This window comes from Panthera onca, chromosome C2, assembly GCF_046562875.1.
Source record: "Panthera onca isolate mPanOnc1 chromosome C2, mPanOnc1 haplotype 2, whole genome shotgun sequence".
In the NCBI taxonomy this organism is placed as follows: domain Eukaryota; kingdom Metazoa; phylum Chordata; class Mammalia; order Carnivora; family Felidae; genus Panthera; species Panthera onca.
In genome coordinates this window covers 157,126,767-157,143,978 of record NC_138347.1, presented here as the reverse complement: position 1 = coordinate 157,143,978, position 17,212 = coordinate 157,126,767, and the positions used below count along the sequence as shown (strand labels likewise).

Sequence of the window (17,212 nt, the reverse complement as noted above, 5' to 3'; positions counted from 1 at the left end):
TATAGTCAATTGATCTTTGACAAAGAAGCAAAGACAATACAATGGTGAAAAGATCATCTTTTTCAACAAATGGTGCTAGAATAACTGGGTGTCCACATGCTGGAGAAGGAGGAGGAGGAGAGAGGGAGGAGGAGGAGGAGGAGGAAGAAGAGAAGGAAGAAGAAGAAGAAGAAGAAGAAGAAGAAGAAGAAGAAGAAGAAGAAAGAAAGAAAGAATCCAGACACAGAACTTAGATCCTTCACAATGATTAAATCAAAATAGGTCATAGAACTAAATGTAAAATACAAAACTCTAAAACTCCTGGAAGATAACACAGAAGAAAATCTAGATGATCTTGGGCACGGTGGCATGGTGTTGACTTTTTAGAAACAACACCAAAAGCATAATCCATGAAAAAAAAATGATATACTGGACTTCATTAAAATTTAAAACTTCTGCTCCACAAAAGAAACTGTTAAGAGAATGAAAATAGAAGACACAGACTGGGAGGAAACATTTACAAAAGCCATACCTGGTCAAAGGCTGTTATCCATAATACACAAAGAACTCTTAAAATTCTATAATAGGAAAACAACCTGATTTTAAAATAAGCAAAAGATTTGAACAGACAGCTTACCAGACACATATATGCTGGTGCAAAGAAATACACATATAAAAAGATGTTCCACATCATATGTCATCAGGGAAATGCAAATTAAAACAATAGTGACATACTATTACACACCTATTAGAATAGCCAAAACCTGGGGGCACCTGGGTGGCTCAGTCGGTTAAGCATCCGACTTCAGCTCAGGTCATGATCTCACAGTTCGTGGGTTTGAGCCCCACATGGACTGAAGCAGACTGGAGCCTGCTTCAGATTCTGTGTGTGTGTGTCTCTCTCTCTGCACCTCCCCCTCGCACACTCTGTCTCTCAAAAATGAATAAATGTTAAAAATTTTTTCAAAAAAATAGCCAAAACCCAAACCCTGACACCACCCAATGTTGGTGAGGATATAAAGTAGTGAGAACTCCCATTCATTGCAGGTGGGAATGTCAAATGTAAAATGGTAAAGCCACTTTGGAAAACAGTCTGGAGGTTTCTTACAAAATGAAACTTATTCTGACCAACTGATCCAGCAATTGTACTCCTTGGTATTTATACAAATGAGCTGAAAACTTATGTCCACACAAAAACTTGTGCTATCACAGATGTTTATAGCAGCTTTAGTCATAATTGCCAAAACTTGTAAGCAACAAAGATGTCCTTCAGCAGGTGAATGGGTGATATCCAGACCATGGATCTATTCAGAATTAAAAGGAAATGAGCTATCAAGCCATGAAAAGACTTAAATGCATACTACTAAGTGAAAGAAGCCAACTTGAAAGGCTGCATAATATATGATTCCAGCAATTCTGGAAAAAGCGAAGCAATGGATGTAGTAAAAAGATCAGTGGTTTCCACGTGTTGGGAGGAAGAAGGATGAGTAGGCAGAGCACAGAGGATTTTTGAGGCTGGGTGGCTATTCTGTATGAAGCTATGATGGTGGATAAATGTCATTATACATTCGTCCAAACCAATAGAATGTTGAACATCAAGAGTAAAACCTAATGTGGGGTGCCCGGGGCGGGGGGGCTCAGTCGGTTAAGCATCTGGCTCTTGATTTCAGCTCAGGTCATGATCTCACGGTTCTTGAGTTCAAGCCCCATGTTGGGCTCCACGCTGACAGTAAAGAGCCTGCTTGGATTCTCTCTCTCTGCCCATCCCCTCCTCACTCTCTCTCTTTCCCTTTCTCAAAAATAAGTAAATAAACTTAAAAAAAGAAAGAAAAGAAAGGAAACCAAAAAATAAACATAAGAACCTCACTGGACATGAAACATGAGCTACAGCCCAAGTTGCACAGAGATTCCTCTATGTGTCCTCTGCTTCCTGGACACCAACCTTTATAACTATCCATTATAAAAATTGTAACGAGTCTTTAAGAAAGTTGCCTAAATTGGGGATCTGCCAAAATCTTAATAAGCGAAAAGCCAAGTAGCTTCATATACATAGCATATGAGAAAGTATGTTGAACTATGGGACTTATAAAATTCTGGGTTGGCTTCCAACCTGTTTGGGGCCACTGAGGTTTTAACTTAACACATTTTTTTTTTTAATTTTAGAAAGGTTTTGATTTTTCATGATTTTCAAATTTTTTGATTTGAAACAATTTCAAACTTACAGAAAAACTGCAGGAATAATGCAAAACATTCCCTTACACACTTCTGCTAGCTTCCCTGTCAATGTTATCACAATAGTTTTTATTTTGTATAACTTTATTTTTTTTTTAATTTTTTTTTTTAACGTTTATTTATTTTTGAGACAGAAAGAGACAGAGCATGAACAGGGGAGGGGCAGAGAGAGAGGGAGACACAGAATCTGAAACAGGCTCCAAGCTCTGAGCTGTCAGCACAGAGCCCGACGCGGGGCTCGAACTCACGGACCGTGAGATCATGACCTGAGCCGAAGTCGGACGCTTAACCGACCAAGCCACCCAGGCGCCCCATAACTTTATTTTTAATCATAAAATTATTACATGCTCATTGGAGGATATTAGAAATATACAGAATACCTACAAATATTTTGTGACAACACTTAGCAGGGACTTCTAAAGGGTGGTTCAAGCAGCCAGCAGAAACAAAATGTACACAGCGTTTACAAGATACAACAGTCATCCCCAGCCTCGTTCTGGACCATTTCTCCCGCCTTTTCATTGTCTCTGCCTATGGCAACATTCTGGAAAATGAAGTGGAAAGAAGGCCACGTTCAGATAACAATGAGCCAAAGATTCTCTTTGATATCTTCTAAGTACCCTTTTATCACAAGTCTTTAGCACAAGGGTTGCTTGAACAAAAAGGCTACTCAGTATAAAAGGAATAAGTCCTAAGGATCTAATCTATAACATGTGACTATAGTTGGTAACACTGTATTATATAATTGAAATTTGCCAAGAAAGTAGAACTTAACTATTCTCACACCCTTCCCCCCAACACACACAAAACAAATGTATATAGCGATGGATGTGATCATTAACTTGATGGGCGAATCCCTTCACAATGTATACATATATCAAATATTCATGTATACTTTAAATAACTTACAGTTTTGGCAATTATACCTCAATAAACGTGGAGGAAAAAAAGAAAATAATACCAAAAAAAGATGAACAACATAGATATCATCCATAATCCACTGTGGAGCTCTAACCACCATTGACGTCTCTTTTAGTCTTTTGACCAAGTTAGATAGGCTAAAAATTTTATTTTAACTGGTTTTTAGGGGCAATGATTGGTATTTTCTTCCAAGTCTGGGACTAGCATGAGGCAAGTGAGATCTGTAGGGCATGAAATTTAGGAGGCACTCATTCTCAGGATTCTGTAGAGTCAGCATTTATATGACCCCAAGAGTTAGTATTTTCTTAAATTTTGTGCTGTAGTCACCTCTTTTCCCTGTCCAGTTTCTTTCTATGATTTCTCCCCACCTTCAAGATGTGACAGCAGGAAGAGAATAGCCTATCTCCTCTTCACTTGATAGTTTCAAAATCCTTAAGGAATGGAAATGGCTTAAAATACAGACAATATTTGGGAGGGAAAAAAAAAACAGAATAATGTAAGGGCCAACTCCTGTCCTGTTACTAAATATGATTCTATAAGTAGAGAGGAAAGAAGCAAAGGAAGGAAAACAGAAAAATGATGGAAGTTTAAATAGAGATGAATCCTTGCACCTTGCTCACCCCTGGGCACACCCCCGGGACCAACCTACTAGAGCACACCATGCCCCAGCACAGAATGAGATTAGCAGAAAGGATAGCGGAATCTACAGATGTCTTGAGGATAGGCATGAAGGACAACTCAGCAGTTAACTGCTCATGCCTGATAACCCAGGGATCAGATGTCTGGATGGTGGTGAGGATTAAGGGTCCTACTAAATTCCCCCCAAAGCTCTTGGAACTTAGATGCAACTTGAAGGAAAAGGGGTGGTAGAGGGACACACGATTTGATCAAGATCAAATTTTCACCACCCTAGCGGAATGGAGGCTTACAAGGATAATTACACAGGAAATTATATAGAAGGGGAGGGAAAGGATGTAACATGGTTTTTTTGCATATTTGAACCTGTTCCCTAAGATTTTTAGCCATTACCCAAGTACAGAATGACCCCCTGTGTGCATCATATCATACGTTCATGGGATATGAATGGCCAAGTGAAAGGATGAAGCTATATGGCAAGGATTCAGTCTTTCAGAAGACAAAGGATCCTCTCAAGAGCTCTCTTAACACTACATCTTTCTTTCTTTTTTTAAAATTTTTATTTATTTATTTGTTTATTTATTCTTTTAAAGTAGTCTCCATGCCCAATGCGGGGTTCAAACTCACAACCCAGAGCTCAAGAGTTGCATGCTTGGGGCACCTGGGCGGGTCAGTCGGTTAAGTGTATGACTTCAGCTCAGGTCGTGATCTCACAGTTTGTGAGTTCGAGCCCCGTGTCAGTCTCTGTGCTGACAGCTCAGAGCCTAGAACCTGCTTCTGATTCTGTGTCTCCCTCTCTCTCTCTCTCTGCCCCTCCCCTGCTCACACTCTGTCTCTCTTTCTTTCTCTCTCTCAAAAATAAATAAACGTTAAAAAAAAAAAAAAAAAAGTGCATGCTCTACTGACTGATCCAACCAGGTGCCCCGAACACTATGTCTCTCTTTATCTTCTCAACCTTATATGTTCAACTACCCATACAATTTTCTCTAGTTAATATTTCTCCACTTCCAACTTTTTGTTTGGAAATCTTATATGCCCTGCCAAATCCAGCACCTAAGACCATGAAGCTATAAGCACTCCTTCCCTATCATGTTGAGATTCTACCATATGTACATAGAGAATATTCAGTATTTTTTGTAAATAAAGGACATGTGGCCTCAAATTATACTTATGGCTCCCCGTGTCTTACCTCACTAACTAGTTTGCACTTTTCCTGAGGGTACAGACTATTTTAATAGTGCCCAGTACATATATTAGGTGTTCAGTGTATATGCAGGCAAGAATGAATTCCCAGGTTGCCTATCCAACAAAATGGAATACTTAACATCTTAGATTGGGTTCTCCCAGAAGCAGACTGAGCCACAGATTCAAGTGGAAGAGGTTTATTAAGGAAGTGCTCCCAGGACAGACTAGCAAGGCAGTGGGGAAGCAGGACAGGCAAGAGGAGGCAGACAGACAAGTATACAATTTTAGATGAATTCCTGGAGTCAGTCTGATCCTATGGGGAGTTCTGGGGCGTAATTTACACCTCTGAGTTCATCCAGTCTTGAGGCTGAGGAGCTGGGCTTCGTACACTCTCAACTAGTCAGTGGCCAACTCCTGGTCACCTTCAGAGATGTGAACTCCTGGAATCTCCAACCTTCCAGCTGGAGGTGACTCCAGTAGCCCAAGGGCAACCCTACAAAGAAGGTTGCTGGTATATGAAGAGGGTTCTGAGGGGATCTGAGCAGAGTACCTGTGTGTCCCCCGGGCCCGGCAACGAGCACAGTCTTCGAGCACTGCTTTGAGTCATTCTGAGCATGGTGCTCCTGGTAATCCTTGGTTTTTGGTTTGTTGATTGGTTCCTTTTGCCTTTTGTTTTTTGTTTGGTTTCGTTTTTGCCGATTTATATCCAACCTCCTTGTATTGCTATGTGAAACAGTAAAAAAAAAATTTTTTTTAATTAGTCTTAAACAAAAACAAATACCAGATAGTCCAAAGATTTATATCTATAAAAGGAAACCATAAAAGTCCCTGGTCAAAGGCTCAGAGCTGCTTTGGGAAGGTAGGAGCTTGAGAAGATTATACTGCTCTAACAGAAGAAAATGGAAAGAATTTGGTGTGTGTGTGTGTGTGTGTGTGTGTGTGTGTGTTTCTCTTTGGAGAGGGCAAGCACAGAGGAGAGGAGTGAGCACAGAAACGAGGGATGGAACCAAAAGACGGCTGAGAACAAGAGTGTCTGATGTTTGATTGTGAGATGCTTCTGTGTCTCCACTTCCCTAAACGTTCCTTGTGGACGGATACGTACTCAGAACCTCGGGGAAGCAGAAGCCATTTTGGGTCTGAAAATGTAGAAATGGATGAAGACAGGGTAGAGACGAAGGAACAGCCTCTAGCTGCGCGATGGAGAACAAGAATTCAGCTGGAGGCGGTCAGAGCCAGCACAGCCATGAGACCATAACTCCATAGGGAATTCACAGAGATCTTGGCCGGGGCACTGGGTTTCCTTTTCCCCGCAGCAAGGAATGTGCACACCCGGGCCAATCTTATCTGGACCTTTCCAACAACTGGACTACACTAGGGGACTAAAAGCACTTCAAAATATCTTTATGAGATACTTTGACAGAATAATATGCAATCATAACATGGGAGAATTCATGGGAGTTGTGTGACAACACAAAACAAAAAAGAGATGGGACGGAACGAGAGCCCAGTCAGTAAAGGTCTTAGCGCAGGTTCTCATACTATACACTCTTGCTCCCAGTGGCTTTTGCAAGGACAGGCACAGAGCTGCTCACTGCATCTGACTCTTCTCTGAAAACCTTAATAATGAAACAGGGGGAGGGGCGCTTGGGTGGCTCAGTCGGTTAGTCAACTGACTTCGGCTCGGGTCATGATCTCGAGCCGGGTCATGGGGTCCCGGGTCCCGGGTTCGTGGGTTCAAGCCCCGCATCGGGCTCTGTGCTGATGGCTCAGAGCCTGGAACCTGCTTCGGATTCTGTGTCTCCCTCTCTCTCTGTTCCTCCCCTGCTTGTTCTCTGTCTCTCTGTGTCTCTCAAAAATAAATAAACATGAAAAAAACTTTTTTTTTAAAATAATGAAACAGGGAGTCTGAAGAATGGGCTCATTGAAATCCTCTTGGCATCATTCCTGTCTGAGAAGCTGTTCCCTTGCTCACGTTGGCTCGACCCCAAGTCGCCTATGCACTTTGGACAACTGGCTGGCTAGCATTTCCTTTTCTATAATGTGTCAAATTTCTTCTAATCCACCCTTCTTTGTAAAGCCTTAACAAGCTTTGATATTAAGGAAAAGTGGGCTATTCATGACCTGACAGCTTTTAGAACGGTACAGAGTAGTTCCTGAGACCAGGAAATCACTATATGTGTTTGGCTGAAGTAGGAAAGGGTTTGGAATTTTCAGGAGACAGCAACTGGTTCCCTGGGATTGGGTATGTTAGGTGTATGAAAGCTGGAAAGATCATAGGAGCCAGGTCAACAGTTTATAATCTGTCTTTTGGAATTAAAGAGGTTCATGAAGATTTTAAGTAAAAAAATGTAACATCAAATCTTGAAAGGGAAAGATCACTGGCTGCAAGTGAAGAACAGGTCAAGGGGAAGCCAGGTGCTGTAGACTGCTCAGACTTATATAGCAAAATACCATGGGCTGTGTGGCTTAAACAACAGACATTTATTTCCCACCATTGTGGAAGCTAGGAAATCTGAGATCAGTACCAGCACAGTCAGGGTGCAGATAGCTACCTTCTTGTGATGTCCTTACCTGGGTGGGGGGAGGGAGGGAGGGAGAGAGAGAGAGAGAGAGAGAGAAGAGAGAAAGAACTAATCCCATCATGGAGACCCTATGTTCACGGCCTCATTTAAACATAATTATCTCCCCCAACCCCCACCTCCTAACACCACCACATTGAACTTCAACCTAAGAGTTTTGAGGGACACATTCATTCCATAATACCAGGGAATAATTTCTTAAGGAGGTTGTTGCAATAATTTAAGATGGAAGATGTAGTTCTCTACTCTTGGAGTGAGATTCTCACGACTATCAAAAATCTGAGTGACACATTAGGAAAATAAAGACAGAATGGTTTCCTCATCAAGGTGCCTGGGCGGCTCAGTTGGTTAAGCGTCCCACTCTTGATTTCAGCTCAGGTCACGATCTCACAGTTCGTGAGTTCAGGCCCTGCCTCAGCCTCTGCACTGACCGTGAAGCCTGCTTGGGATTGTCTCTCTCAACATAAATACATAAACTTAAAAAAAAAAATGATTTCCTTATCAATTACTTCAGATACACAGATACCTAAAAGAAAAAGTCAGGCTTTGTGGACTTAGGCTGACTGTTGATTGCCAAATGCACAGTAAGTTAATATAGGATATTAAAGCTGTGCGGCCTTGTGACCGCCTTGACATGGTTCCCCCTAACTGGGGTGTCAAACAGATGTGGCACCTCATGTTCTGAGCTCAGGCTGGAAACACTAATGATGATCCAAGATGAACTCACCTTGACATCCTTCATTATGTTTTTCAAAGACCCTTTCTCCAAATAAGGTCACATTCACAGTTTCTAGGGTTAGGACACGGCCATATCTTTTGGGAGGCCACAACTAAACCCACTCTAGATATTCTGGTGCCATCGTTCTCAAAGTGAGTCCATTATTTTCATAATAATACTAAGACAATATTGCCTTGTTCGCGGGGTTGATATTGGCACTGATGCTACAAAAGAATATGGGGCAAAACTGCAGTTTTCTTAGCATGAATTAATGCAGCGACACCTGAGAAGTGACACTGACAACTGCACCTGAGAAGGTGAGGTTGGGACGGTGTGCGGTGAGAAGAGAAGTGGAGAGGCAGGTCTTTTCTGGAGCTGGATCTGTGGGAGCCATAGTGGAGCCTGGCGGGGCTAAGCAGGAACGAACAGCTGAGGCCAAGGCAAAGTGCAGCTCTGGTTGAGGGGAAGGGTTGAGAAGCAGGCACCAGAGAATCTGTTATCAGAGACTCAGGGTTCAGAAAAAATGGTCCAGCTCTTGGGACAGTCGTGGTTACCGGCCTGGGCCTCTCTTTCCCGGGGACGAGTTTTTGGGGACCTGGGGTATGAGATACAGATATAGTCATTGTGGCAATGAGTGTGTACTCTCTCCGAGAGGGACTATGATGACAACCAGCTCTTAGAACACATAGATGTGCAGAGGCTGGGAGCCGAGGGCAGACTGGCTTGGGTTTTGTCTTAGTCTGGGTTTTTCCAAAGGCAAGGATTTGGGTGCAAGTAGTTGATTCAGAAAGTGACCCCCGGAGGCACCTGGGTGGCTCAGTTGGTTAAGTGTCTGACTCTTGATTTTTGGCTCGGGCCACGATCACATGGTTCGTGTGTTCAAGCCCCACTTAGGTCTCTGCCCTGATGGTGCAGAGCCTGCTTGGGATTCTGTCTCCCTCTCTCTCTGTCCATCCCCTGCTTGCTCTCTATCTCCCCCAAAATAAATAAAAATGGACTTAAAAAAAGAAAGAAGAAAGAAAGAAAGAAAGAAAGAAAGAAAGAAAGAAAGAAAGAAACAAAGAAAGAAAGAAATCCCTGGAAGGGTGGTGAGAGTGAGACCTGGAAGGAAGACAGCCAGGAAAGGGAACTTTAATGAGCGAGTTACTACTGGGGGTAATTGGGGTTCAGTCCCTCCGAGGTCTGTGAAGAACGTTTGGGATTGTCTCACAGAGAGGCACGGAAGCTAGGGTCTTTATCTACCAATTCCTGAACCTCTTTGGTTGCAGCTTGTTCTTGGGGTCTCAACCCCACAGCAACTCTCATTGCCAGGGAAAAGTGTGGGGACAGAATGCCGAGCTGAATGTATAGAGCTGTCTGTAGGTGTCGGAGCTGAGAGTTTTGAATCTCCTTTCCCGGGCATATTTGTTATGTGACTTTTCTTCTCTGTGCTTCAATTCATTCATCTATGGAAGCAGGATGATAGTAATCAAACCTTATAGGGTTTCCATGAGAATTAAATGACCAAAGACATGTATGTGAACTGCTTAGAAAACTCCCAGGAGCAGATTTCGTAATATAGTGCTCATGTTATATCTGTGACGTTCGTTAAACTGATTTGTCAAATTAATTACATTTACCTCCCTCTCTCACTTTAGAAAAGTGATCATTTATTTGGCATAAATTGCTCTTTTTTTTTAAGCAACCTGTTGTGTTTTTTTTCTTAACAGATTTTCCAGCTTCACTAGTGTTTACAGTTGTGAATTTCCTTCCATCGTTCATCATTATTTGTTAGCTGTGTAGTCTTTCAGTAACTGAGCTGACTTCAGTGTTCTGAAAACCTCAACATTGTCACTGCCGCCACAAGCGGGAAGACAACTAAAATGCCTTTCACTTTACCTCTTCCTGAGTGACAACACAAAACATGATAGATGTATTCATATTTTCCAATATGGATACAATATAGATCTCTAGAGATATTCTGCATATATTGAGAAGTTTACCTTGATAAACACAGGTTTTTATATTTTTGTTTTTATTTTTAAATTTTTATTTATTTATTTATTTATTTATTTAGGAGAGAGAGTTGGGGAGGCGCAGAGGAAGAGGGAGAGAATTTTAAGCAGGGTCCACACTCAGCACGGAGCCCAGTGCAGGGGCTCGATCTCACAACTGTGAGACCATGACCTGAGCCAAAATCAAGATGCTTAAGCAACTCGGTCACTCAGGAGCCCCATTTTTTATTGATTGATTGATTGATTGATTGATTTTTGCCTAAGTATCAATTGAGGTGGAGCTAATCTTACAACCTCAGAGATGGTTTGCTGTGCTTAGCAATTTTTTGTATGTGGATCAAATTCCTTTCCACACGTTCTGAATGATTCAGGGCCACAAAGTACCTCTTTACTCTCCTGTTCACATTTTTGCTCTCAAAATAATGCTTTAAACTGTATATTTTGAGTAGCAGCACTCAATTAACAGTTTCCCTCCAAAAAATGAGCGGAGCATTGCAGTTGGGGTGAAAGGATTTGGGGTCAGATTATCTGGATTCACATTGTGGCTAAGCCATTTATTAGCTGGGTGAACATGATCAAGTTACTTAATCTCCCTTAGTATTTGTATCCCCACCTGTACAATGGGGATATTAACAGTACCTACTTCATAAGTTTGTTATGGAAACTCAATGAGCCAATATATGTAACGTGCTTAAAACAGCACCTGGCTCTTAAATGCTATCCAAAAATTTGCTAACTAAAGAACTCTATATAAGTTGACTTTGGTATTTCATATGTACTTTGCCTTGTATGATGGGTGCTTTGCATTGGTGAGGTGAAACCCAGAGCAAGAAATCATTTTTCTTTATTGAGACTGTCATATTTATTGTCTAGACAATTGCATTGAACTCCTAAGGGATCTCATTTCTAACCTCCTCTCTTTCCAGCTCATCTTCGCTACTGCTGTAGTTTTGGTCATATCTCTAGATTTTCCAAAGATTTTTATGGCTCCCCATTTCCATTATGAGACTTCACTAAGTTTTTGGGTTTTTTTACAGAAATGCCTTTCCTAATTACACAGGAAAATGAATGTGTGCCCCAGGATGTACAAACTGAGGCAACTAGGCACAAGTAAGAAGTATCCTTGAATTATAGGCACCTAAGATTTTATGTCAGCTTTACATTCTAATCCATTATGTGGTCATACCTATTTTAACTTAGGACACATTTTCCATTTCTCGCCATCAGGAAAGTTTTCAAAAGATTCTTCCTACTGTTTGCTTGGTTAACTGACATGAGCTATCGCATCAAGTACGAATTTTGGATAATTAGACTGAATAGCAGAGACCTGACAGTTCCTATCAGGCGATTTCTTTTCGCTACAGGTGTCACAATATTTCTCAAATCCAGACAGTTAAAAATGTATGGATATACTTTTTTAACTGCTTTAGGAGCTATGTGGCATAATCATTGAGTAGAAATGCCCTGAATGCTGACAAAGAGGTAGAACAGTACATTTTCGGACTACTGTTGCTTAAAATTTTAATAAATCTGTCTTCATGCTAACAGGTTGTAGTGTCACTATTCTTAGGATTGCAAGCAATAGAAACTCAACTCAAGCCAGCTGACACGGAAAAGGGACTCCATAGCTTAGTAAGTTTAAAGTCCAGGGTTGCAGATGGCTTTATCTGTGCCTCTGTCTAGGAGTCCAATGATCAGGGCTTTGGTTCTCCATTTCTGGGGCAGGGTGTTTCCACACGGCGATCAAGATGGTGGTCGCGGTAAATTGTACAATTGAAAAGAGCTCATTTCCCTCTTACCTCTAGAAGAAAGTGCCAGAGACAGACCAGCTTTGTTCAAATTCATTTCTCGCTTAATCACTGGCCATGTGGGTGGGATGCAGTGATTGATCAAAACTTGACTGAATGCCATGCCCGTGGCAGTTTGATTGTCGGCCTCTCAGCACTCCATATCCCATACCCCTGGAGTGACAAATTCTTCCCATGTTCCCAAGGCTGTGGGGTTTCCCGTACCCAGAACTTCAAGTGATAAAACTGGGTGGGGCATACATAGCAGGACAGTTAGTCCCACCACCGCATCATCCAAAAATGGATGGGAGACGGTGCTAGGCAGACCAGATCTATGGTGACCACAATGCGCCAAGAATCTAATTGCCTGTGGTTTATTGGCAGACCAAACTCATTTCTGATCATTCCAGCTCCCTTGTTATCTTAGAATACTTGCCAAGTAATGTTTTTTTAGTGGGGAAAAAAAAAACCTGACAATTTTTATTTATGCCAGTCTTTTAAATCTGATGTAAGTGAACCAAGAGTCTTAAACAACATAGTTCCACCATGAATTCTCATACAATTCAGATTTTATTTTCACTTAGCAGCCTTGTCATGTGCACTGAAAATAGTAGAATAACTTTCTCATTATCATTTGAGAGGCTAGCTTTTAAAATGAAAATTAACTCAACTTTGTAAGATAACTTTATCAGTAAAGTGGACGTTTTTTTTTTAATTTTTTTTTTAACATTTATTTATTTTTGAGACAGAGAGAGACAGAGCATGAACAGCGGAGGGGCAGAGAGAGAGGGAGACACAGAATCGGAAGCAGGCTCCAGGCTCTGAGCCATCAGCCCAGAGCCTGACGCGGGGCTCGAACTCACGGACCGCGAGATCGTGACCTGAGCTGAAGTCGGACGCTTAACCGACTGAGCCACCCAGGCGCCCCAGTAAAGTGGACATTTAAAGGATTCATTCAAGTCAGCAAAACTAAAAGGCAGCCTACAGAATGGGAGAAGATATTTATAAACAACATATCTGATAAAGGGTTAGTACCCAAAATCTACAAAGAAGTTATCAAACTCAACACGCTACAAATATTTGTAGGCACCCTACAAATATGATTTTTAAACGTCACTTCAAATGTAAATGGTTTCAGGCAATTACTGTTCATTTTTCTCAAACACTGGAGGTACCAACCTATAGGCTTATTCACACATCCACAGTAATGGAAATTTGTATTAAAGTTAACATCTGATTATATCCTGTACACATTTTAGATGAACTTCAGTTTATTAAAATGGTGTTTGGAATGTATCACTGTCAAAATAATTATAGGGAGATTTGGGTAGTTCTGACTGTCAGTAACATCAGTAATTTCAGGTTTTCCTGAATGGCTTCTATTCTCACTGTTTCAAACTTATAACTGAAATTTACTCCTTTTAATACTCTCCCTCCCTCTCTCTCTGCCCCTCTGCCCCTCAATACACATTCTCTCTCTCTCAAAATAAATAAATAAATACCTTACTGCTTTTAACCATTGATTCTATTTCTATTTGAAAATACAATTTTCAATATTTAAAAAGTATTATAAAGATAGTGTGGCAGTCAGCCTCCAAAATGGTCCCCATCCTTGCCTCTGATGAAGGCTTGGAGCCCTAGTTTAGTACCTTCCCACAATGACTTGTGTGAATCATAAGACAATTGTGTAAATGATGGTGTCTGACTTCTGATTTTAGGTCGTAAAAGACATTGAGACTTTATCTGTGGCCTTGGATCACTCAACCTTGAAGGATGTCTGCTGCTTTGTCATAAAGACAGCCAAGCAGCCCTGTGGAGAAATTCAGGAGACGAGGAACTTTGGCCAAAAACCATGTGAAAGAGAGCCTCCAACACAGGTCAAGTCTCTGGATGATGATGCAGCCTGGCTGACATCTTGCGGCGTCATGCAAGAACCTGAGCCAAAACCCTCCAGCTAAGCCAATCTCAAATTCCTGGCCCACCAGAACCTGTAAGATCATAACTATGTGTCATTGTTCTACATTATTAAGATTGGGGCAATTTGTTACTCAGCAATAGGTAACTAATACAGAAAATGAGACAGAAACCAAAGTTTCAAAACACAAATTTTTTAGTACTTTTTTCTTATCAGAAAACTCACCACTAAATGAAATAGGAACATGCCATTTGGAGTAAAACATCCATCACAGGCAACTAGGCAGGAATTGATTTTATGGGAGTTACTGGATAATTTTTCTGTCGTGACATTTTTTTTAACAGTCTTCTATTTGTTGAGGAATTTATTTTTGCAAATACCAGCTGGGCGGATCCTTGCAGATGGGGCAAGAAATTGCACACTAATGCTGTGGCTCTTGGTGATATTTTCATGGTCTTTTTTTTGTTGTTGTTATGTTTATTTATTTTTGAGAGAGAGACAGGGCGTGCGTGGGGGAAGGGCAGAGAGAGAAGGAGACACAGAATCCCAAGCAGGCTCCAGGCTCTGAGCTGTCAGCACAGAGCCCGAAGTAGGGCTCAAACTCACAAACTGCAAGATCATGACCTGAGCTGAAGTCAGAAGCTTAACTGACTGAGCCACCCAGGCTCCGCAATGGTCTTTTTTACCATGATCTAATCCATCTTTGACACGTTTGACAGAAATCCCTGGTAACATCAAAGCACCAAATTTTCCAATCATTCATTGCACATAAAACTGTCTATTTTTCCAGGTTTTTATGGAAAACAAGATACTGACTACCATGGAAAAGTGGTATATTATTTATTTTCCTTTCTGAATACATGCGACAAAACCTTTTCGGGGCTTACAAATTCCGACAAGAACTCCCCCACGTAGGTCCCAAGGAACCAGCTGAACTGGCCTGGCCACAATTACTAAGCTCAGGCTGTCATTTCCTGCCTCTGCATCCAAATTCTTTCTTATCTCTTGGGATTCCTTCTCTGCTTCTCCTTGCTGAAATCATGCTCATACTCCCATTCACCTCATTTGCTCATATATCAAAAAACTTCTCTTAAATCTGCCATATAAGAGTTACCTTTTCCTACCTTGGACCGTACCCTTTTTATGACCATTCCCCACATTTAGCATTGTAACATACATTTCCGACATTGGGAGTTTGGAGTCGAATTCTAGGAGAATTTAAGTGCCTTCTGGATTTGTGTTATTGTCTATAGAGCTTAAGTCAAATTCTTAAAAATGGTAGGAGACTCGAAGGTATTTCCCAGTTGAAGGGTTACATAAATAAGTCTTTCTGCACCTCAGGGACATAGTGGGAAGTTAGGAAAATTGACGCCATTGGTGGTACAGAGCTGGGCAGAGCCCTCCTGGTAGGCAGGGTCACAGCAAATCCACAACCCTCAGTGCACCTTCTACCCGATGCCCACTTTAACTCCCAGCCCCCTTCTTCAGCAAAGCATTCCACTCACTGGGAACCCACCTTTGAGTTTTTTACATCAGAAACCAATGAGAAAACATTTACTCACAGAAATAAGTTTACAGCAAGTGGTGCCCAGACAGGTAGGTCTATTTCATCAATTATTAATTTCCAGAGCAATCTATGAGTACATATATTCAAATGTATTTGCTACATTTATGAAGCTTTTTCACCTCCTAATGGATTTAATTTGATCTTTACCAAAAAGAAACAAAAAGTCTTTGGTGCTGGTGATGGGATTTGACTTTGCCCTACTTACCAGTTATGAACTTAGCCTGTTGCTGTTTCACAGACTCCTGGGTCAGAGACCAGAAACTTCTTACCCATTGCACAGTAAGTTACAAGAGCTTCATGTTTGCAATGATTCCCCTTCGCCTCTCAAATCTCATGAGGGTTGAGGTTGAGTTACAGGAGAGACCCAGAGGTTGGCAATTCTTCATTTTATAGCAGGCACTAAGCAAGACTGTTCTTTGTCCTGGAGGGAGACATTATTTCATCCCTCAAGGCTGCTTGCTGCAGACATCACCCGGAGCAGTAGCCCAAGTACAGAGTGGTCAAGGCCTTGCATTGTTGGCATACCCAACAGGACCCGTGGGGCTCATGGAGGAGTATCTCTCCCAATAATCATTGTTAATCCCCTTTATTTAAACAAAACACGGGGGGTGCCTGCGTGGCTCAGTCAGTTAATGGTCCATCTTTGGCTCAGGTCATGATCTCCCAGTTTGTGTGCTGCCTGCTCAGAGCCCGGAGCCTGCTTCGGATTCTGTGTGTCCCTCTCGCTGCCCCTCCCCCACTCGTGCTCTGTCTCTCTCTCTCTCTCTTTCTCAAAAATAAATAAACATTAAAAAATTTTAAATAAATAAATAAATTAATTTAATTAAATAAAATGAAACACTGAAGCTCAGAGACATCAATAGATCACTTTATTTACCCAGCTAATAATATCAGAATATCTGTTCTCTCCTTCTAAATTGGTGCTGCTTTCAATAGACCTGCACCATCTAATATGTAAAATGTTTTATTAATGATTTTAATTTTGATAACAAATTTAAATTATTTGAACCTTAATAAGATATTGTTAAATATTATAAAATTATTCAATATAACCTTTAAAAAGATTGTCACCTATAACCTTATTAAATGTCACTTAAAAATATTACCACATAAGATATTATGAAATGTAATTCGTATATTCTAAATATAACTTCACATTTCTTTTTCCTTTTTAAAATGTGACTACTAGAAAATTTTTAACTGCGTTTATTTTATGATCACACGTATATCATATTTCTAGTGAATAACACTGCAATAGACCATATTTTCCTTTTTGTCCCTTTTTTATTCCTTATTTTCCTTGTAATCCTTTGTTCCTAATCTTTTTTCTCATTTTCATTAGTTATAACATATACATTGCAAATGCACCATGTACTAATCTTAAGTGCACAGCTTGCTGAATTGTTACCTATGCATTCTCTGCTCTAATCACCATTCAGATCAGGAAGCAGAATGTTCCCTCCTACTCGATACCCACTGACTCCCATTCTTTGTGATAACTTCCGTTACCATTGGTAAGTTTTCCCTGTATTAGGACTTCCCATAAATAGAATCCCTGTTTTGTGTCTTGTGCTCAGCATAGGGTTTTTGAGACTCATCCTCATTGTTGAATGGACGAGTAGTCTGTTTTCTATTGCTTTGTAGAATTCCACTGTATGGCCATACCACAGTTATCCGGTTGCCAGCTGGTAGACACTTG

The 17,212-nt window shown here is 41.0% G+C and overlaps 1 long non-coding RNA gene across 1 annotated transcript in view; it reads right to left on the bottom strand.

The window, feature by feature from the left end:
- Positions 1-5,142: 5,142 nt before the first annotated feature.
- LOC132682864 (uncharacterized) overlaps positions 5,143-17,212 on the bottom strand; it is a 79,560-nt gene continuing 67,490 nt past the window's right edge. The window contains exon 7 of the long non-coding RNA XR_013549962.1: positions 5,143-5,676. This is a non-coding gene — a long non-coding RNA (uncharacterized LOC132682864). The remainder of the gene's footprint in view (positions 5,677-17,212) is intronic.